Source organism: Phocoena phocoena, chromosome 4, assembly GCF_963924675.1.
Source record: "Phocoena phocoena chromosome 4, mPhoPho1.1, whole genome shotgun sequence".
Taxonomy (NCBI): domain Eukaryota; kingdom Metazoa; phylum Chordata; class Mammalia; order Artiodactyla; family Phocoenidae; genus Phocoena; species Phocoena phocoena.
The window spans coordinates 141741468-141765748 of record NC_089222.1 but is presented as its reverse complement, the minus strand read 5'-3'; the positions used below and the strand labels follow the sequence as shown (position 1 = coordinate 141765748).

General features: G+C 39.8%; 1 protein-coding gene and 1 non-coding gene across 2 annotated transcripts in view; both read left to right on the top strand.

Moving 5' to 3' along the window:
• DSCAM (DS cell adhesion molecule) overlaps nt 1-24281 on the top strand; it is a gene marked incomplete at its 5' end in the record, with an annotated part of 740232 nt that overhangs the window by 224934 nt on the left and 491017 nt on the right. The gene's annotated exons all lie outside the window — the stretch shown is intronic.
• Nucleotides 17037-17139, top strand: LOC136123020 (U6 spliceosomal RNA). Its single transcript, XR_010655901.1, has one exon. It is a non-coding gene; the product is annotated as a U6 spliceosomal RNA (small nuclear RNA).

The following is a 24281-nucleotide window of genomic DNA, read 5'->3' as shown; positions in this document are numbered from 1 at the left end:
GAAGGCGCGTTCATGAACTCCTGACCAAGCAAGACCTGCGTGCTCTGTGATGTGTGCAGAGCCTGTCTGCGCCGTCACCAGCGTGAGCCTGCAGCATGACTTTCAGCGGAGATGGTTCTTTAAAACCCCAGTATGCGCCTTTCCCCAGAAAGTTCTTAATGCAGAGAAGGCAAATATAATTATCCTTTCCTCTGTTCATCCATCGTGACGTACCTGTCATGGGCCCTGTGCGGTGCTATCTCAGGATTAATTTTGTTTTAATTGAAAGGATCATCCAACCTGTTTAAATCCTGAGACTTTTGACATGGACAGTGTCAGATAGTGTGACACTGAGTCAGGAATTAAAATCTTGCTGCTATGACCTTCCATCTGGGAATTTGCAAACGTATCAGTTAAAATTTCTTTTTTGACCGTCTAGTTTGGGTCATCTCTGAGGTTTTTTTTTAAATGAAAATGTTTTTATTTTGACCTCATTTTTCTAAGATGCTTCTATGGCTATAGAATTCTAGTTTAATATTATGTTCTCTTACCATCTGAAGACTATGGTTCTATTACCTTCTGACCTTCATGTTTGCTCTTGAGAAGACAGTAAGTTGAGAAACTATTTATTGTGGGTAACAGTTTTTTTCTCAATAGCTGTTTTTTGTTTTTTAAATAAAACTTTCCTTTATTTTTTGTGTTTTTCTGTTTCACTAGAATTTAGGTGTAGGATTATGACTTTCTGATTCTGAAGACTGATATCTAACATCAATTCTGGACAATCCCAGTGCATTGTCACTCCAAATATTCATTGCCTTCTCCCACTTTCTGTTAGCTCTTTGAACTCTCATTACTCCATGTTGGACCTTCTCACTCTATTATCGTTTTCTTAAGACTTTTCTTTCCTATTTCCCATCATTTTATATATCTGTACTTCATTCCCTATATTTTTCTCAGATTTACTTTTTCAGTGTACTAGTTTTCTTTTCAGCTGTGTCTTTTTAGCTATTATATTTTTATTTCTATAGGTTTATTAGGTTCTTTATAAAATATGTCTGGAGAAAAACTTATGGTTGCCAAAAGGGAAAGGGGGTGAGAAAAAATTATGGTTGCCAAAAGGGAAAGGGGGTGAGAAAAAATTATGGTTGCCAAAGGGGAAAGGTGGTGAGGGAAGGATAATTTAGGAGTTTGGGATTAGCATACCCACACTACTATATATAAAATAGATAACCGACAAGGACCTACTGTATAGCACTGGGAACTATACTCAGTATTTTGCAGTAACATAAAAGAGAAAAGAATCTGAAAAGGAATATAGGAATCTATTTTTCTGTCTATCTATCTATCTATCTATCTGAATCACTGTGCTGTACACCTGAAAATAACACAATATTGTAACACAACTATATTTTGATTAAAAAAAAAGATCAAAGGATCAAAGATTAAAGGAATTTGAACTCATAATAAAATAGTTATTATATATATGAAGAAATAAGCTGCCATGAGCAACTATAAGTGCCATAAAGCACAGAATCAGACCCCCAATGATTGTAGACATAAGGATTATTGGAGATTATAAGTCATACACATTGAATATGTTTAAAGAAATAATAGAGAAGATTGTCCATAAAAGTAAGAAAAATAGAGACCAGTAAAACTGATGAGATTAAAGTTTGAAAAGAGGCAACTTCTGGTACATACAGGTAGATGAAGAGGATGGGAAGATATGCATAACGTGACAAAGTAAAAGGTGAACAAAAAGACACACGGCAGCCCCAAGGAAGGCATGACTGGTGCTGCGTGGTACTGGGGGGACTCAGAAGGTAACAACTTGCTGTTCCCTCCACCCAGTTCCTCCACGCATTCCCTGGCTGTGCCTGTACCTGAGACTGATTTTGGACTGCCACTTCTATGAGTCCTACTTTCGTGTCCCTCCATTTCTCCCCTGGTATTACATGAAGCTCCAGTGAGAGCTTGGATTGTGGAAAAGCATGGTCTGTGCAGTCAGCCCAGAGCAGGCTTCTAATCCTTGTTCTACCTTTCACTAATCAGTGATCTTGGACAACCACAACCCTTTACATTTCACTCCTCAGAGCCATGACGCTGATGATGCTTTCAGATCTTTTCAAACAGTTTCATAATATTGAAGCACATCATGTGATGGTGGGGATTGGAAAGCTGACAGGTGAGGTTGCCAAATCATGATAAGTCTAGAAATTGGCACTTTAGCCCATGTGTCAATAATTTCAAAAAAAAATTTAATAGCAGAGACTTAAAATAACAAAAAACTATTTTTGTGAAGTCCCAACATGAAAAACATATACTTTGACTCATACATATTCAGTGTAGTTTACATTAGTCAGAACATTTCTCAGGCAGTTCCAAACTTCAGTTTGGGGAAGGAAATACTTTTCGTCCTAATTTTGATCAATGAAATAATAAGTACTAGGGATATAATGCACAACAGAATTAATATAATTAACACTGCTCTCTGTCATATATGAAAGCTGTTAAGAGAGCAAATCCTGAGAGCTTTTATCACAAAAAAAAAGGTATATTTCTTTGATTTATATGAAATGATGGATGGTCACTAAACTTGTGGTAATTCATGATGTATGTAAGTGGAATCACCACACTGTACACCTTAATACAGTCAATTATATCTCAATAAAACAGGAAGGAAAAAAATAAATACCATGAGAATTTTTTTTTTAAAGGAAAAACTAGCTCCTGTTAGTTTTTCAGTTTTTTTTTTTTTTTTTTTTTTTTTGCGGTGTGTGGGCCTGTCATTGTTGCGGCCTCTCCCACTGCGGAGCACAGGCTCTGGACGCGCAGGCTCAGTGGCCATGGCTCACGGGCCCAGCCACTCCGCGGCATGTGGGATCTTCCCGGACCGGGGCACGAACCCGCGTCCCCTGCATCGGCAGGCGGACTCTCAACCACTGTGCCACCAGGGAAGCCCAGTTTTTCAGTATTTTTGACTTTGAGACGTATTGTTCAAAGTAATAGTAAGTGATATAATTATTGGTATCACTAGCTCTACTGCCTGTCCTAGCATTACCGTCCCAGCATTGTGCTGAGACTTTAAATAATTTATCTCATTTACTCTTCTCGGTGAAGCTGTGATGTGTTGTTATTCTTACCGTTTTACATATGAGAAATCTGAGAGTGTAGTTAACCTCCTCGGTGCTCACAGAGTCATCAAAGTTATCAAAGAGCATTGCATTCCTTCCTCAATGCACTGCGTGGAAGCCCTGCAGAGACTCCAGGAATGGTTGGTGTGTCCAAGCCTGGGAAGGAAGGGAACCCAATAGTGGAGCGTCACTCCAGGGATATTAGAGACTCACCTTCTCCAAAGTGTCTTTGTCCAACGTTACATTTATGTTCTATTTTTACATATTCTTTTTTTTTTTGACATCTTTATTGGAGTATAATTGCTTTACAATGGTGTGTTAGTTTCTGCTTTATAACAAAGTGAATCAGTTATACATATACATATGTTCCCATATCTCTTCCCTCTTGCGTCTCCCTCCCTCCCACCCTCCCTATCCCACCCCTCTAGGTGGTCACAAAGCACCGAGCTGATCTCCCTTTGCTATGAGGCTGCTTCCCACTAGCTATCTACCTTACGTTTCATAGTGTATATATGTCCATGCCTCTCTCTCTCGCTTTGTCACAGTATTCTTGAGTAAGCTGCAGACTCAGTGCAAGAATCTAGGCCTTTGACTCCAGGTATGGTCTTTCCTTTGGGTGTGGAAGCTGTTTCATATTGGGTTCATTTCTTAGGTGCCCTGGGTTTCAGATCAAGCATATGGGCTGCCTTATAAAATGGTAGAGACTGCTGGCCAGCCCCCATCAATTCAATTCTGGGGAAGAGGAGTTATATGTTTAGATTTATTTCTGTGTCTTAAAAGAGATTGGTGGATGGAGAGAAAGGGGTATCGTAATTTATAATGGCGGATTAAAAAAATAGAGTCAGTCCATTTGTATAGAAAATTGGCCTGTATTATCCAGACATAAGCCACCAGAGGACAAAAGAATATAATGTGTCTATTATTTTTAAAATAGTTAGCGATGAAAATGGTTTTGAGATGATTACAGGTGCTAAATTGCAAACTCTGTACTTCATCATCATTTGTACACATTCGATAACATCATATTCATTTTTAAAGATGATTTCAAAAATTTCAAGCTTGTTTTTTTTAAAAATTTTCTTAGGTGACATACCTTATGTCTTAAAAGGATGGTAATTCATTATTGTTTATTTTTTCTTTTCATTTGGTTTGGTGAGGAAGTATGAATAAGGCATTAATTGTACTGTACTGATTGCCAAAGTGTAGCAATCATATTTTGGAGGTGAGAGCTTCAGGGCGGATTGCTGTTTCTTCATTGATTATTCCCACGGAAAAAGTGACTTGTTGATAGATTACAATTCCATTGTGAATAATCGTTACTTTCATGGTGTTTGAAAAACGGCACAGAGTAATGGAGACAGCTACACCTGCAGGGCTGTGATGCGTCACATGCAATAACTTAACCGGAGTCTTCTTTTTTCCATATAAATGTAGTCTTGAGTTCCTAATTATTAAGATGGAAAATTCAGCCCTTGAAAATAAGACTACAGAATAATGAGAGTTGATTGTGATTTTTTTCTCTTCACATAAATAGTTTCACTTTCTTTTTTGTGAGAATAAAGTTTTTCTTCTTCACCCCCGGTCCAAATAATTTCCTTTGTTCTTATTCAGTTATTTTTCTTTTTAAACACTTCGCATATGCAGAATAGAACAAATTGAAGAGTACGCCTGGAAAAAAGTTTCATTTTTTTCTTTTGTCTATAGATCATGGCAGAACAAAAGACTAGGCTATTTATGAGCATTCTATACTGTAATTACATATATTAAACTATCATTATTTCTTACTTTGCTAATCAAACATTTTTATCAATCATTTTTTATGAACCTGCAGAAAAACAAAAATGAAGTGTCTGAGTGATTTCAGCAAGGAGAGTCTGTCACTCTAAACATGGCAGTGTCACTACAATTTTGCCCCGTCACCGCTAGCTGAAATTCATGGCGTCCATCAGTGCTTATACAAACTTTTCCCATCCTGGTCTGGATGTGAGATAAATTACAGACATATTCCTCCTTTTAAAGATGTTCTGACCAGTGTTGATATTAACCAGGTGATATTCACAAAGTAATTTTTCCTAAACGTATGACGATGTGTAATATCATGAGGTTACGTGATGCAGTTGAAGGAGAGGGGCCTTTGAAGTGAGGTGGCCCCTGACTCTCCGCAGTTTGGTCCAGCGGCCACCAAGGTCCGTGGGTGTAAACCTGAGGTGTACAGATCAGGGACGATGTTAGCCCTCACCTGACAGCGCTACACCGTGTCACTTGCTCACCGGGCAGGAAGAGAAGGGAAAGGCTTCCCTCGGTGTTTTCTGTCACGGACTTCCGAGCAGGAGTTTGCATTTCCCATTCTCCTTGTATACATTTTGTAAAGTCTCTGCAGTACCTGGAACGCAAGCATCCCAGTGAATGGAAGTAGGTGAAAACAAGGCCGTGTGAAGTCCTAACCATGTGGCAGCACTTCACCAGGAGTAGCTCTTTGTCCTGGAGAATCAAATGATTGACTGTTGGCGGGGATTAAAACCCGCTCGCTGAGCGTGGAGACTTTGATCTTCACCAAATCCACTGAGACAGCCGAAATTTCATGGGAAGGTGGCAAAGATTTCCTAAACCAAATGCAAATAGATGCTTAACTTTCAGCTCCAGCTCACGCCCAGAGGCTTTGCAAGTGCTCATTTTTTTTTTTTTTTACAGAATATTCCTGTTGTAATGGGCTTAAACTTAAATTGCAGCCTCTTAAATTTTTTTTAGTTATTATATAGCTGGTGATTCTTATGAGATTGCAATAATAGATGTGTATTATGTAGAGATAATGTTATCTGGAGGCCTTATTAGAATTTGGGAAGGACTTACCAAATGACAAATTTGGTCTTTTGGGATAAAGACTGTGTACTCTCACTCTTTTGGCAATCCAGTCAATTCTGGGCTATACATCATCTTTTTTCTTTAATTAACTGATGCTAATAAAATTTTGTATAAAACAATAAACATAGAAAACATTTTCCAACATAATACATGTTATAATTAACCTATACTTGTGAACGCCTCATTAAAAAGATAAGTGAGTAGATTAGCATTTTTGTTAGGAAAAATATATAGTTATATGAGTTACAGCCCAAATTTTTGTCATGAAAATTATATGCTTTTGGCTCAGACATGGCCCTAGTTTTCTGGTCAGAAAAAAATGTGGAGGTAAAAGTTAGATAATTTCCAGTTAAAAGTCTGCGATCTGTGACCTTTCCTATATCTTCTCCACTGGATCCTTGTTTCATTGATGAGGTTATTACAGGTGTTGTTATTATTAATTTCCTCCCAAAGGTATTAATCTCTTTATGTGTGTATGTTGTTATTATTTAGTGTTTTTAAGTAAAATGATTTTGCTAGATTTAAAAAAAAAAATTTGGAAAAGATTGTATCCTTTGGGACTTCCCTGCTGGCACAGAGGTTAAGACTCCACACTCCCAGTGCAGGGGGCCCAGGGTTCGATCCCTGGTCAGGGAACTAGATCCCGCATGCATGCCACAACTAAGAGTTCACATGCCACAAGTAAGGAGCCCACCTGACGCAACCAAGAGCCAGTGCAACCAAATGAGTAAATAATTTTTTTCTTAAAAAAAAGATTGTGTCCTTTAATGGACCGTTGAACCACTCATCTGCTCTTAAATTTTTGTGCAATGGAATCAGTGCCTCTTTTCTCTTGGTAGATGCCATGTGTTGTGATTGCTGCCCCAATGTCATCTTTGCTGCCATTTCAAGTCCAGCCTTCCCCTGTAGTCTAATTTTATGATTTTATGATTTTATGACTGGAATACAGGATTATTAGTTACAGAAATTTGCTTTAGAAACAAAGTGAGGACTGTATAGATATTGAGAGGCCAGGCTCCTTTCTGCAGTGATCAATGTATTCCCATGAAAGTTGGGTTTCAAGCACGGGTGCTTGTCCACGCTCTATCTGCCCTCCTGGCAGATACCTACTGCTGAGCTGCTGGGAACACCTGGCTACACCCCTGGGTGTGTGTGTGCCTTTTTGCATCACCTGGAAACGGGTCAGAAATGCAGACTCTCAGGCCCCTTCCCAGATCTCCTTCATCAGAATCCACATTAACAATCTCAGGTGGTTCTTACACACACTCAAGTTTGAGAAGCTGGTCTAAAACATCCTTGTCCTTCAGATCAACCTTGAGATGGCAGTTTCCGAATGTTTCCTCCTAGGATGCAGATTTGTCATTCTCGTTAACCAACTTTGCCTCTGTGATATTGAACAATCAAACACAGCCCTCTCATTTCATCTGTCACTACTGATGAGAGGTGCATGGGGTTATTTTCCCTTTAACATTAAATAAGGAAAAATAAACCCTCTCTGAAATCATCCATGTTCCTTGCTATTGTACTGACATACTGAAAAAAAAAAGTGTAGACATATTAATACTTTTAATAATAATAATTTTTAATATAAGCTTTTGTAAGCATGTCTCTTTAACATTTAATAGAATTTCCTCATGAATCTAACGGGCTCCAATACTTCCCATCTCTGTGTCCCTTTTTGTGTTCTCATACCTGTGGATCGTCAGTCACCAAGGTGCGTTTTGACAGTTCCAGGTTCACAGTCCCCACCTCCAGAGCATTCCTTGGACCACAAGGACCCAGACACTGGTATCTGTGAAAACCTTCTCCAGGGTTTCTGGTGATGTGCATGTTTGGGGCCTGTTGACCCGACTTTGCAGAGCCCCTGTCTCTTCTTTGAGTGATGGGGATGGAATGTGAGCTAGTTACACTGATGGATGTAAAAGCACTTCACGAACTGCCCAGGGTTCCTCACATTGCCATGGGCACCCTTTGCTTTTTCCTTCCATTCTATAACTCTTGCTAATTCCTCAGATCATTGCTTTTCCCAGAACCTCCCTAACCCTATTGCCAGCATTTCTGAGATGGGAGTTGGTTTTGTTCCTTGTCATTACAACACTCCAGCTTCATGTCTAGAGCTAAACCCAAATTGTCTTTCATCTGACTTGCAGAGAGATTCGCAAACTACATGTAATTTGCTTATTCCCTAGACCCGACCCAGCGACCTCTAACTCACATTGAGGGCTTTGAGCTGGAGCTGTTGGTGGCACAGTTGAGCTCGGTCCAAACCCCCACAGAACATCCAGGAAAGGAACCAACCAGCAGGTTCATGGGACAAAAAGTCAAATATCCTGGGCTCCTTTTCTTGCGGGTTTCAACATGACACACAGAGGCAGTGGGGATCAAGTTGCAGGTCTTTCTCTGAATGATACAGATTGTTTTTCCCTTCAGTTTTCTTGAGGCATAATTCCATCCACATCAGCAATTTTGCCTTGTTCCTTAATGCATGGTAATCTTGCCTTTCAAGAGAGATTTCTTTCATCACAAAATTTTACTCCCTTTGATATTTTACAGTCCTTTTCTGGCCAAACTCACAGTGATAGCCGATGGTCAAACTCTGAGATGCTGAGGACTCAGTGCTCAGGTCAGTGACCTGACCTTGCTGACGTGAGCCCCAAATATCACGGCACTACAGAGGATCCTTGGTCCCTAGGCCACGTGGGCCTATAGACACCTTCAAGAATGGAATGGAGGTAGGACTGTGAGAAGATGAGAACATTGGGGATTTTTTTTTTTATTAAGTTGGTGATTTTCCTTCACAAACAGAGTGATTTTCTTCTGTTTAAAGAAGGCTTTTGCTCCATCATTGACCATGTTCATGGGTTACACAGCATCATACCAAGTAAGAAGATGGAGACCATGTCAGCCAACATTTCTGGAATTTAGCTCCATCGTTTGTAACACAAGGTGACACACCCAGAACACTCTGTATCCTGCCTTGCATGCATTATACGAGAGCTCATTCATTATACAGGCACAGAAACACAGTTCTTCTGAGGTTATCCAATCATTACATTGGTTTCACTGAAAATTTGTGAAAGACTCAAGGAACTTCCGTCAGAGCCAGTTGGCTGACCAAGAGGAAGTTCACATTTTTGAAAACTAAGATATTCTCTCCTTCTTTGCACTTTTCTATTTTCTCCTGCCTGTTCCCCTGGTTGCGTTGAGGACCCTCAGCGTTGCAGTGATGTTGGGAGAAGACCACCACCGGGGACAGCTGAGGCAGGTGTAGGATGTACTGGAAGAAAGGAGGGTGGATGAAGTGCCTACTTCCTTCACCGGTCAGGCCCAGAAGCATTTTCCTGTGTGAGGGTTCATTTGTGGCCTTTGATTCTGAAGGTTGATATGCCGCAAATGGGAGTTGAATTGCCAAACATTAAACCCAGCCTGGAATGGTTAATATAATCTGTTCTCAACCTAGAAACCAGCGAGGACTTTGGATGGTACAGTGTGTACTTGCCCCAAATAGCCTTTTGTCTCGCTGGCTGGACCCATTGCGTGCCATTGTTTTCCATTTATAAAATGGGTCTTTTGCGGCTTCCCTGGTGGTGCAGTGGTTAATAATCCACCTGCCAATGCAGGGGACTCGGATTTGAGCCCTGGTCTGGGAAGATCCCACATGCCACAGAGCAGCTAAGCTCACACGCCACAACTACTGAGCCTGCGCTCTAGAGCCCGTGAGCCACAACTACTGAAACCCGTGTGCCTAGAGCCCGTGCTCGGCCACAAGAGAAGCCAACAATGAGAAGCCTGCGCACTACAATGAAGAGTAGCCCCCGCTCGCTGCAACTAGAGAAAGCCTGCATGCAGCAACAAAGACCCAGTGCAGCCAAAAATAAGATAAATAAAATAAATAAATGTATTTAAAAAAATGGGTCTCTTGGAAAATACAGTACTGGTTTCATAGGCATCCTTTTAGGATGCCATCTTGTACTTTTCTGAATTCTTCATGGATTGTCTTCAGTAGTTCATCAATAGTCAGCTGTCCTTGGTCTTGTCTTTCTTATTGCTTTCTAAAATTTTGTGGTAAATTTAATTAAATTCTCTCATCTATTCATGATTTTAATAGTCTGCTCATTGCTCAGATATCAGTGCGCAGTCTATATTAAGGTTATCCTGGGACTTCCCTGGTGGCGCAGTGGTTAAGAATCTACCTGCCAATGCAGGGGACAGGGGTTCAAGCCCTGGTCTGGGAAGATCCCATATGCCACGGAGCAACTAAGCCCGTGAGCCACAACTACAGAGCCTGCATGTTGCAACTACTCAAGCCCACGTGCCTAGAGCCCGTGCTCTGCAACAAGAGAAGCCACCGCAATGAGAATCCCACACACCTCAACGAAGAGTAGCCCCCGCTCGCCGCAACTAGAGAAAGCCTGCACGCAGCACAAAGACCCAACACAGCCAAAAATAAATAAATAAATAATAAATAAATAAATAAATAAAAGGTTATCCCTTTGCTTACTTAAGGATATCACTCTGTTATACCTGTTGTTCCATCTGGCCCAGGGTTCTGCTCATTTGTGTGTTTTTCCAAATCTAGAGCACTTTGTTCTGAATGCTGACATTTTGCTTTCAGTTAGACCATGTTCCAAACACCATTTCGACTTCCAGTAAGTATTTATGGGTAAGGCCTCATGTTATCTAACCAGAGTTTCATTTTCTCCGGATCTTATCTTTATGTGCATGAGATATGTGCAGAATCCCAATGACTGGAAACCTCTGTAATATTTATTATGTGTGTCCATATCTGTTTCTCCAAATTGCTGTCTCTCCTCCTGTGCTTAATGGTGCATTTTAAAAACACTTTCTGGATATTGTTACCAAGGTCACACGTTTACTACAAGTATGTTTATGACATGTAACCTAACAATGTTTTTTTCTTGCTCCTTCTTGCTGGAACTATTATCTTGGGTTCTGAATCTGGAGTGTGTGTGCATGAGAGTATGTGTTTCTTTGTGTGTTTTATCCCATTTTGGCACTAAAAAATACCTACAAACTGAAAGTCATGGTGAACGTATTTGATATAGGTCCTTTTTGAGGTCTGCCTTTGGAATAACATTCTCATTATTTAAACACAATTGTGCATGCTGGTTCATCTCTTCTTGCTGATATCTGACAGGAAGATTTGGATTTAGGTATGAATTCAGCCATCAGGATATACACATCAGAACTGGCTTATGAATGAGTTACTTTGTGGGGTTTTATTACATATAGTCCCCAGGACTATCGAGCCAATCCAAGGAGGGCTTAACCAGGTACTATTAAAAACTGGAATTAGGACCTAATCCTAAACCACAGAATGACATTTATCTAAAGTAATTACCTTGTGACTCAAACACATTTCAGTAGCATTTGCTAATCTCACAAGCATATGGGATCAGGGAATTAAAAATAAGAAGCAGGTCAAATAAATGTGACTCTGGAAGTGAAAATATATCTGACTGAGTTACTTGTTTATATTTTTAAAGGAAAAATGGAAAGAAATACATCTTACTAATATGAAGAGGTCATTGTTAAACTTTAAAAGAGAATAAGACTAAACTAGTACTAGCTATGAATTACCAATTTGAAATGCCTTTCCGTCTGTTTCAAGGTGAGACCTATGCGTTCAGATTCTAGTGGACCCTGGAAGGCTTCGGGGCCAGGCGGGCCCACCTAACAGTGGGAAAAGATCCTGTACCAGGCGGACAAAACTAGAAAGTCACATTTTGGAAAGAGTGAAGGAAAGTTTAAATGCTGACTTGACCCTTCCTTGTACTTCTCTCCCCATTCCAGCTCACAGCTGGGAGGAACTGTGAAAGTTGCTGCAGTTTTAGGATTATAAGTTTTGAACTGAGACACACCTGAGTTTGAAGCATGGTTTCCCCACTAACTAGCTGGGCGAACTTAACTGTGCTGTTTGACATCCCTGAGCCTCTGTTCCCGCACGTGTAAAACAGGGATGATGTCCTTACCTCACTGCTGGGAAAGAAAAGATATAAACAGGTACTGTGTGGGCACCTCTGGCTCAGAGCTTGACACAAAGCCTTGTAACCTAGACGGCTTTCAAGCAGTAGCCGTGTGCGAGTCTGGCAGAAGGTGGCCTCCGGGTGTTAAGCCAGACACTAGACTTCCTGCCCCTGCCTGAGGTGGCAGGGCACCCCCTGAGCTTGGAGAGAAGACCGAAGTGTTACTTTCTTCGTTTAAAGGATTCTCTTATTATTTAGCCATAGCAATGTCTCCTCCCTCGTTCCTGTTGATGATTTGTGCTTGTTGAGATTCTTTCCTACAGCGTTAGTCTTTTTAAAAACGTAACTTTTGTTTCATTTTAATTTCTTGTTTTGTATTTTATGTCTTTTTTTCTGATTTTTTGAGTTTGCTTCATTCTTCTAGCTCATGGAACTGAATTTTTGGCTGATTTGGTTTTAGTCTTTCTCTCTTTTAAAAGGAAATACATTGCAAGCTATAAATTTCTCTCTAATGAGCACTGTAGCTCCACTCTACAAGACATTTTTAAAAATGCACAGTTGATTATTTCCAGTAGGTCATGTAAGCATATTTATATTTCCTTGAATTTCTGGCATATTTGGTATTTTCATTTATCAATGTTTTTGATTCTCCTGCTCCCCTACCGAACTTGCCTGCTGTTTGATAGATTGCTAGCGTTCTTTATTTCTTCTATTGGTGTGGAAGTTACAAATTCTATTTCTATTCTTTGTTGTCAACCATGCCTTTGACATATACCCTCACATACAAAACTTAAAGTTAATGAGCTTGTCTACCCTTCTCCTGAACTTGACTTCTTTAATTCCGATCTCTTTCTTCTGCTTTTCATACTGCTTTGTCTAGAATTTTAATTATGCCTTACTTTTAACAGCCCTATTAATCTTTTAAAAGTTAATATTTATCTGGATTTACCAATGTATGAATAGAGTTCTTATCATTGCTTCTGGTAGCCTGGTAGCATTGTCTGAATAGTAAAGACCTGGTAAGGCATGGACCCTAACCAATTGGGACAGAGTCCTGACCAATCGGACTCTGCATGGCTGAGGATGCTAAGCTCACTGGCTGAGGCCCACCTGTTACTGCAGGACATGCTTCCTTCCTGATGAAGTATAATCCTCAATAGTTTCTCCAGTAAGGGTCTAAGAGTAGTAAGTTCTCTCTTTCTTCTTATATCTCAAAAGCACTTTGTGCTTCATTTTTGACTGGTAACCTAGCTGTATATAGAATTCTATATTGACATTTACTTTCCTTCAGATTTTTGTACCTTCTTATGACTTTCTCCCGTATTTCATTGCCAGGGAGCAGTCCGCTGTCATTTTATTTGTCCTTACTCTGCTAGTAATCTGTCTTTTTCTCTCTGGTGGGTTTTAATATTTTTCTCTGTCTCGGTGGTGTTCTGTAGTTTCATCTAGTTAAGGATTTTTAAAATATTTATTCTGCTTGGCTTATATTTCTGGAATCTGAAGATTCATGCTGTTCATCAGTTCTGGGATTTCCTTCAGGTTTTATCTCTTCAAATATTGTCTCTCTCATTGTCTTCTTCCAGGAATCCTATTAAAAGTGCTTTGGGATTTGTTATTCTTTTCTCTGTTTCTTTTAACTTCTCTTTTACCTGGTCTAACTCTTTACTTCTCTGTGTTGCACTTTGGGGGATTCATCATATCAACTTTTTTCTGCACTCTTCCTTTTTGTTCTATGTCTAGTCTAAAGTTTGTTTAGTTTTTGTTTGTTTGGGGTCAGTTTCAGAGGATTCTGGGACTCTCATTTTGTGGTACACGATGGTTATTGGTCTAACAGAGACTCTTTCCCTTTTTGTTCTGTTTATTTCCTTTTATTCCTATTGCCCACCTCCTCGAGGATAACTGCTCCCACCATTTGAAATGTGCTAATATGTTGAGTGTGCATTTTTGTAGGTATGTTTTACACTGTGTATTATTGTTTTATGCAAATGTTGGTGTCAATTTACATAATCAAAGGGTGTTATACATCTTTTAATTTTCATGAACACTATGTGTTTGGAATTCTCCCACTTTGCTATGTGTAAATTGAATTCCTTGTACCTAGCAGCTGCATTGTAGTCAATGATTTGTATCCACCACATTTTATGAATCCACTTCCTCACAGAGGGACATGCAGATTATCTTCAAGAACCCACCACCACAAATATTACTATCATTCAATCCAAAATGTCTTCTATTTTTCCTTATGGATTTTCTTCAGGCTGTCACCTGCTTAGAAATGTGTTGTTTAATTTCCTACCAGTTGAGTATTTTTAAAGTTATCTTATGACTATTAATTTCAATGTTATTTTCAGAGAACATACTTTGAATTATTATAATTTGAGTAATTGAGGGATTTTTAATGTCCAAGAATTTGATTTATCTTGGTTAATATGCCATGTGCTCTTGGCAAGAATCTGTACTACACAGTTGTTGAGTGGAGTGTTCTTTAAGTGTTAATTATGTTAAATTGGTTTATAGTGTTAATCAAACATTCTATATTTTACTCAAGTTTTGGTCCACCTGTTTTATCAGTCATGAGGAGACGCATGTTAAAATCTGAGCTTTTCTGTCGGTTTTGGCATCATGTGACTTGCAGCTATTTTGTTAGATACATTTTAATTTAGGTTGGTTACTCGTTCTTGGTGGAGTGACTATTAACATCATGAAATGCTCCTCTTTATCTCTGATGTTACTGTTTGTCTTGAATTGCACCAAGTCTGGTATAAACAAAGCCATCTAGATGTATGATGCACAGTGGTTGGATGTATGTTGCTTTTTAACATTTCATTTTCCACCATCTGTTTCTTTATGTTCTAAGTGTACTTCTTGTAAAATGCATTCATTTGGATCTTGTTTATTTACCTCGTCTTTAAGTGGCATTTAGTCTATTCATATTTAATGTAATTATCAACATAACTTGGGTTTAGATCTTTCGTATTGGTGTATGTTTCTCTTTTTAATTCCCTGACTTATTTTGAGTGACCAAGTAATTATTTAATTCTATTAACTTTTTAAATATACACTTTTGTATTATTTTTTCAGGGTCACTAGGAATTACAATGTGTATCTTTAACTTAACACAGTTCAATTTCCAATTATATCAAACTCGTTACAAAATGTAGGAACACCATGATTACATGTATAATTCCATTTATCCCCTTCTTGCTCCTTGTGCTCTTTTATTCCTCTGTATTCTATGAACCCTACAACATGTTGCTACCATTTTTGCTTGAACAATTGTAGCTTAAATCTGTATATGTTATATGTATTACACAAACATAGATATGTGTCTGTACACACAAACATACACGTATTAAAAGTAATAAATAGGTCCCCTATTTTTACCAATATTTTGCACTTTCTATGGTCTTCTTTTTTTTTCCTGCAGGCTTGAACTTCTATCTGGAATCATATATTTCACCCTGAAGCAGTTCTTTTAGCATTTCTTGTAGCACAGGTTTTCTGGCTACAAAATCTGAGATTTTCTTTGGCTGAACTTGTCTTAATTTACCTTTCATTTTTGATGTAAACCTTGGTTAGATATAGAATTTTATATTAACAGCTTTTTAAAAAAGTTATTTTGGCACTTTGAAAACTCTATTTCACTCTGAGAAATTCAATCATCACTCTTTTCATGCTTTCCTTGCATATGACCTGGCTGGGTTTTTTGGGCTACTTTTAAGATTTTCTTTCCATTTTTGGTTTTCAGCAGTTTGCCTCTGATGTGATAGGTGTGATTTTTAAAATTATTTTTTAAAGGCTTATCATGTTTGTGGTTTTCTGAGCTTCTTGGATATATGTATTGATGTATTTCATTAATTTCAAATTTAGTGACTATTGTCTCTTAAAATAATTTTTTTCCTATATCTCTTCTAACCTCTGGGACTCCAATTATTTATACTGCTTGAGAGTATGTTACGTGTCTTGGATACTTTGTTTTATTTTATTTTAGTTTTTTACTTTTTATTCTCTATCTACTGTCAAGATAGGGTCTATTGGCCTGCCTTTGAGTTCACTGATTCTTTACTCTGCTGTGTCCAAGTCTGCTAATAAGCTTATGCATTCTTCCTCTCTGACATCACATAATTCGATTCTGGTAGTTCCATTTGATTTTCCTTTATACTGTTTCCATTTATGTGCTGAAATTCATCATCTGCTCATATTTGTTGTCATCATTTTCTTCTAGACCCTTCATCATAGATATTTTAGAATTCCTGAGTGATAATTCAGACATCTGGGTCATTGCTATATTTATTTCTATGAACTGTTTCCTCTTTTAAATGTAGGCCCCTTTTCCTCACTTCTTTGTGCATCTTATGATTTTTTATTTTATGCTGAACATAGTGTTGGGATAAGACATATTCACCTCCTGAGAAGACGTGCCCCCTGTCAGGCTGATGGTGTGAGCCTGAGTCAATCTAACATGTAGCTGAGCTGTCTCTGGACTCTGTTGCAGAGTTGGAATCTTAAGTTAGATTCAGTTTGCCAAAAACTTCACACATTGTGAAGGTGGGTTTGAAACTTTGCCTTTGGAGAGCTTGGGATCAGAACACCAGCCACACCCCCTTTAGATCTTTGTGCATTGCAAGGCCAGCTACGAGCTTTCCAAACCACAGCAATGCTTTTTCTGCTTTACAGCCTGCCTGCCAGCATTTTGAGTTTCTGGTGCGTTCCCTTTGCTCTCTAGACCCATTTCTGGCTTTCTGCACCTGGGGGCATCTCTTTCTGCCTTTGAGCACTGCCCTCAGCCTTTGTACTTGGTGAATTTCCACGGATTTTTGTAGCAATTCATCTCCGTTCTCCTGTTCTCCCAGCTTTTGGCATTTATTTTGTTCCTAAATATATTCTTGCCTTCTTACTTGCCTACCATAAGCCTCCTTTTTTTATTTCTGAATTATGTATTAACAAATAGTCTGTGTTCATTCTAGAATACATGAATGTTCTATATTCATTTAGATTTATGATACCTTGCTATATTGATATCTTCAACTCCGTTTGGGGAAAAAAGGGAAGCATAAAAAACAAAGAAACATGCTTGCTTTGGCAGCACATATACTAAAATTGGAACCATGCAGAGAAGATTAGCTTGGCCCCTGTTCGAGGAAGACACACAAATACGTGAAGCGTTCCATGTTTTTAATAGACCCACAGACATAGAAAACAAACTTATGGTTACCAAAGGGGAAAGTTCGGGGAGGGATAAATTAGGAGTTTGGGATTAACAGATACTCACTACTATATATAAATTAGATAACCAACAAGGATATACTGTAGAGCACAAGGAGCTATACTCAGTATTTTGTAATAACCTATAAGGGAAAAGGATCTGAAAAAGAATGTGTATATACATATATATATATATATATATTATATATATATATATGTGTGTGTGTGTGTATATTCTTTTATATATGTATAACCAAATCACTTTGCTGTACACCTGAAACTAACGCAACATTGTAAATCAACTATACTTCAATCAAAGAAAGGAAAGAAAAAAACAAAGAAGCCAATAAATGGGAGAAAAGTCCCAAGTTTCATAAACCTTACCTAAATAGATTTCTCATTTATACAGAACTTAAGCTTATGAATGAAATTATATAACTCTCGTGCAAGGTGAATGTATCATTCAGGGTCCACTAGAGAAACAGAACCAGTAGGAAATAGATAGATGATAGATAGAGACGTATTTCAAGGAATTAGCTCACACAATTATGCAATTGGGATAAGTGAGTCTGAAATCCATAAGGCAAGCCATCAGGACAGGCTGGAAACTCTGGGGCAGGATCTGATACTGCAGTCCACAGGCTGAATTTCTTCTTCAGGGAAAGCTCATTTCTGCTTTAGGTTCTTTCAAGCTCTTTGATTAGATTGTGCTGACCCAGATTATCCAGGGTAATCTCCTTAAAGTCAACTGATTGTTGATGTTTACCACATCTACAAAATAACTTCCCTGTAACACCTACACTAGTGTTTGACTGAATATCTGGGTGCTACAGCCTAACTCTAGGTTGACACGGAAAACTGTCTATCACAGTAGGTAAGGGCATATTCTACAAGGTGGTACAGTATGTGTTAAGGAATAGACATTAAGGAAGAAAATAGATGTAAGTGAGAAAATGAAAGGGTTCCTTATCTGTTCATCATCCCACAGAAATGCAGGCTGGGGTTGGGTATTCTCGACAGTGCTTGGGTCTGTCATTCGAGGAACCTCTCTGTATATGTTCCTTTCTTGTAAGCCCGAGAGAAATCCTACTAAACATTGTCTGGGTTTAGTAGGCATTGACTGCTACTAGAATTGTCTGAAAGAGCCAGCTGCCCAGCACCTTGAGACCCCCAGGCCCATGGGAAGGTGTAGTCCCTTCTGTCGGGGGAAGAAGCCTCACTCAGATGCAGCCCCTATGCCAGCAGAAACGGGGACCCTGCTTCCAGCTGGCCCATTGTCCATGCTACCCTGAGTGAACTCCTGGGGCCCCTTTCAGTTCATTCTGTTCATTGCATCAGAACAGTCTACAGTGCATACATCAAAATGTTAATAGAAGGCATTTTGCTATGGCAAGATGCAACTATGTGATCATGGTTCATTTATTTTTTCTATCTTTCTGTATTTATAGAAGTTTTTACAATGTGAATATATTAATTTTATAATAAAAATCAATACAATGGGGCTTCCCTGGTGGTGCAGTGGTTGAGAGTCCGCCTGCCGATGCAGGGGACACGGGTTTGTGCCCTGGTCTGGGAAGATCCCACATGCCCGTGAGCCATGGCCGCTGAGCCTGGGCGTCCAGAGCCTGTGCTCCGCAACGGGAGAGGCCACAACAGTGAGAGGCCCACGTACCGCAAAAAAAAAAAAAAAAAATCAATACAACGAATAACATTTTGAATAAAAATGGAAATGAGTTGATATGTCATAAGGAAGAAAATAAGATTCTTAATAGTTTTTCCTTTTCCGTGCGTCTCCGCCTGTAATTACCATAAGCATCTCCCTGAATGTACAGCCTGAAGTGTCTGTGTGATAGCAGTGGTCCACAGGGACAACAAAGTATTCCCTAAAGCTCGGGAGAGCTCCCCTTTGTGGGAAATGGGATAGTTTGTACATTCAGAATATTGGAAATGGTTAATCCAAAGTCTTGTCTTTTTTTCAACTAGACTGGCCAATCTTTATGAAAAAAAAGTATTTCAATCATATCCTAAAGCACCTTGTGCCTTAATAAAATTAGCTCAGTAACTTTGCTACTATGCTCTCTTTGTTCTTCTTGCTTTATGAGAAGCTGTCAGATTGGTATAAAATTTAGATAAGAAATTGTGGCACATGAAGAATTTGAAAGGGGAAGAAGGGGGTGGTACACATACATTCTGCATCCCTTGCTGTACACTTTAGTCAAGAATAGTTTATATTATCAGAAGTGGGAAAAGATGAACAGACAGAAAAAATATTAGGCTGCGTTACCAGGAATACGGAAACAAAACAGGACCCTATGAGGCCTTCCCAGGAGAGAAGCCCCCTCCCCCATGCCTCCCTCTGCCTGCGTTCTGTCTGTAGAAAAACTTTAGCTGGAGGGTAAGTTTAATCAGAGAAATAAGAAAATGCAGAAACAAAGGAAAAGCAAACAGGACAAAGTAATAATAGTTTAGTCATTAAGCAAAGTCAAGGACCTGTAGTTTCTCCTCAAAGGCTATAGATATTATTCTGAGCCATATTTTTCGAGCTGTTCTGTAAATACTGAACCTTCCACCAGGTGGAAGTTAACTACATGATGACCAGACTGTAACCATGGCATAGCTGCCACAGTTCTGAGAACTGAGATCAAAGAAATGGGAACAAACTGACCCCGGAACTGAAGATTAACTGTACCTGAAACAATCAAGATGACACTGATCAGACCATCGCTGGCCAGTTTCAAGATGATGGTCAGAGCTGACTGTGCTGTTTCTGCATGGAGCCCCCTCCCTCTGCTGATACACCCCTGAAACTCCCCTTTAAAAGCTCTTGCTCACTGATCGGCAGTGGGGGAGTCAGCCTTTGGACGTGAACTTTCCCTCTCCCCCAGTTGCCAGCCTCTGAAATAAAACAACTTTTCCTTTTCCCTTCTACCGACACTTGCCTCTCAAGCGTTGTCTTGTGAGCAGGGAGCAGCCAGACCTTGAGCTCTCTAACAGTACTAGACCAAGGGTTGTAGTTTGTAGAGAAACAATTCTCGTAGAATATACCCCAAATATACTGAAGGCTGAATTTTAATGTTTTTCAAACCAGTGTTTCTGATCATTTTCAAATCAATTTAATTAACAAGTAATATTCACGTAGTGCTAAGTGTCAGGAATAATAATACAGTAGTAAACAGAGCATACTAATTCTTGCCCTTGTAGAGCTAAATGTTCCAGTGAGGACAGACAGATGATGGACATAAAAAGTCAGTTACGGGCTTCCCTGGTGGCGCAGTGGTTGAGAGTCCGCCTGCCGATGCAGGGGACACGGGTTCGTGCCCCGGTCCGGGAAGATCCCACATGCCACGGAGCGGCTAGGCCCGTGAGCCATGGTCGCTGAGCCTGCGCGTCCGGAGCCTGTGCTCCGCAGCGGGAGAGGCCACAGCAGTGAGAGGCCCACATACCGCAAAAAAAAAAAAAAAAAAAGTCTGTTACTTCCATGCCCTGGCTATTGTAAATAGAGCTGCAATGAATGTTGGGGTGCATGTATCTTTTTGAATTATGGCTTTCTGCAGGTATATGCCCAGGAATGGGATGGCTGGGTCATATGGTAGTTCTAGTTTCAGTTTTTTAAGGAACCTCCATACTGTTCTCCATAGTGGCTGCACCAAGTTACATTCCCACCAACAGTGTAAGAGGGTTCCCTTTTCTCCACACCCTCTCCAGTGTGTAGATTTTTTGATGATGGCCATCTGACTGGTGTGGGATGATACCTCATTGTAGTTTTGATTTGCATTTCTCTAATAATTAGTGATGTTGAGCATCTTTTCATGTGTTTGTTGGCCATCTGTGTGTCTTCTTTGGAGAAATGTCTATTTAGGTCTTCTGCCCATTTTTTGATTGGGTTGTTTGTTTCATTGATATTGAGCTGCATGAACTGGTTGTATATTTTGGAGATGAATCCTTCGTTGGTTGCTTCATCTGGAGGGAAATCCAAGGAAGAGGGGATACATGTATATATGTGGCTGATTCAGTTTACTGTACAGCAGAAACTGACATTGTAAAGCAACTATACTCCAATTAAAAAAAAAAAGAGGATTTAAGATCAAACTGAGTTCAAAATCCAAAATAAATGTCAGTTACAAAGTATCTTAAAAGCGATAATTAAGATAGGGATGGATGGGGAGGTGGAATGTGGTATAAAATGAGAATTATTATAAGAGACAAAATAAAGACCCTACTTGATTCATTCCCTGAAGTGGGAACTCTTTGGTTTAACCTACTTCATAGTGGGCAACTGACGAAACTGACTCCAATTTCATGAGCCTTACTTGGTCTGGATGTTCTGGTTCAGTGTTAAGAGCAACCAAGGAGAGACTTCTGTGGTCTTGCCACTCGTAGGGTTCACTGACCTTGAGAGCCGATTCTATTTTTATTCCTGTTTGATGGGGAGAGGAGAAGCAGAAACAAGAACCCTAGGTATGTCTTAGCAACAAAGACCTGGGCATGAAGAAGTGAGCTGCCTTGTGCACGGTCAATGCCGTTCATGGGTGTTGAAAGATTAGGATGCTGGCATGAGTGACCCCAAAGCCAGAGCCAGGTGATCCCCTAGTACAATAGGCACAGTGTCTAGGGCCACTATAATTTTAGCATCCCATGAAAATATTTTAATTCCTTCCAAATCAGAAGAAAAAAATGAACATAATCCAGCCCAGATTGCATTTCTCTTAATCCTGCTAGTCATAGAATATAATTTTAAACAATTTTTTTGAAGGAAAGACCCATGAATGTCTTAATGTGGCTCTGCCCACAGACCCGTGCCTTTCATAGTAATATTGCCAACACCCCCTCCTTCTGTTTTGTTGTTGTTTGGCATTTCTCCTTGTCACTGAAGGAAAGACGCTTATGCACTTGGAATGGGGTCGTCGACCCACACGCATGCCCACCCTTGTTGTGTGACATAAACAGATGCCTAAAGAGGAGCTAGGAGGCCAAGGTTGTCCCCTTGCGCAGTTCCCAGCACTAGGTAGCACTGTGACGCATAGCTCTGAAATGAGTGAGTGAATGAATAAATGAAGGAAAGCTTGAGTTAATGAATGAGTGAATACTTTCATGAGTGACTGAGTGAGTCAATGAATTAACAAATGCTTGAGTGAGTGAGTGAGTGAGTGAATTCTTGAGTGAATGAGTGGGTGAGTAAATGAATGGATGCCTATGTTGGTGGTGATGTTATTTCCTTTTCTCTTTAGCTGACTTTTTTTTTTTTCAGAGAAATGTGGCATCAACCCCACCGAATGTTTCAAACAATGATGTTGTTTTAAAAGCATTCTGTGCCACGTAATATGTGCTGCCTCGAACTAAAAGGAGAATTAGAAATCATTTGGAATTCAGTTAAAGATAAATTTGCTAAATCCAGTCCATGATAAATTCAAATTACTTTGGAGCAGTAAAGAATGTGTTGGATGGTGGGCAGCTCGGTCGAAAGCCAAACTGTGATGAACTCAGGCCTTGAGAATCAGTGGTTACCTAGAGAGCCTTCAACTATTGAGGTGTACTTGAGGGTCACAGGTCCAGCGGTTGCTGTCTTTTAATGTAGAGCAGGTTACATGGGACTCCCTTGATTACGTTATTAAGATTCCGTCCTGTTACTTTTCATCTTTTCCTTTCTCTGTGTGATAAAGTGTTAAGCTATGCTGGGCTGTGGCATCCTGCCACCATCTCAGGAAGTATTCCCAGAGAGGACTGGCTCTTCCTGAGCTGCAGTTTCCCAGCATCAACAGTGCCAAGTGCTTCTGCACTGTCTCCTGAAACACATGCTTATGGCAGGCTAATTGGAAAACCCTGAGCCATGAAATTTAGGACAATAATAACATATGTGAAAGTGGGAAAAGGATGAAAGTGAAATGATCCATTTAGTGGGCGGGGGGGATAGAACTGTGTTTCAGTCAGGACTTCAATGTCTACCCTTTTGGTTTGAGAATTCACATTTTAGCTTTATTTTTGTGTCTCTTTTTATGAATCTTCTGTTAGCTGATGTGCAAAGTTTACGTGAAAGGATGCATATATTGTAGGTATCTGTGTCAGGGATGGGGGACATGTGTGTGTGGAATGGACAGGAGGTATAAGGGTCCAGTTGTCCAATATAAGGCTGGAACCTAGAGTTTTGGAGGAAGACCTTTATAGATCCCTAAATGTAGCTGAACCTGATTCATTAGGAGGTGTTTTCCCTCTCTTAAAGTTGAATCTTGCCTTTGCATGTAATGGTAAAGAAAAATGTGAACTGGAACCATGAGCCCTTCCACAGATGCAGGAATCAGGCTGCTGATTTTACACATCTTGAAGACCTCAGGGCTCTGACTGCAAACATATGGTTGTTGATCATTCAGAAGCCATTCACAAGGTAGCCATTCTCAAGGTAGCCATTCACAAGGTAGCCATTCACAAGCAATTGAGTTTTGTGGAAATAAATCCCAATTTAAATCTGCTATGTTACTTATCCCAGCTGTTCCTCACGAGGGGCTTATCTCTGTGGTGACAGTGTCATGAAGCTTCTTCATAACATGTTAGCATCTCAACATTCTTTTGTTGGGTTTGACATCCAACAGACTGCTGAAATCCTGGGTAGTCTGGAGCCAGCTAAAAGGCCTGGGGCCACCACTCTGCCCACTGAGAGTTTATTACATGGCTACAAATGGCTTCTTCTCCTCTACGTAAGAGTAGAAACTCCTCTTCGTTTTCTTCAGTATCTTCTTATCTAATTCCCCCAAATGCTGGGAAACTCTCCCATGCTACAAGCCTCACTGGCTACATGGGTCATTCAGACGTAGGTGCCCATCATCCCTGGGGCACTAGAACAGGTCTGGCCCAAGAGGAGAAGCTTATACCTTGGCTGGCAGAGGAGAGCATGCGTGCAAAGGCTACAGTCCTTTGTACTTGTGTCTTTGCTTGTAGTCTTAGCAACATTATTACAGGACAGCAAGGAACCAGATCGATATGGTGCATCTTGTAGGCACACAGATTTTCCTTAAGGCCAAGTAATTTCTCATGCTAATTCTGAATTAGAATAAGCTTGCATGTATTATGGATAAAATGTTGTTTCACACATTTTCAGTCAGACACAAAGCTTCAAGAAATG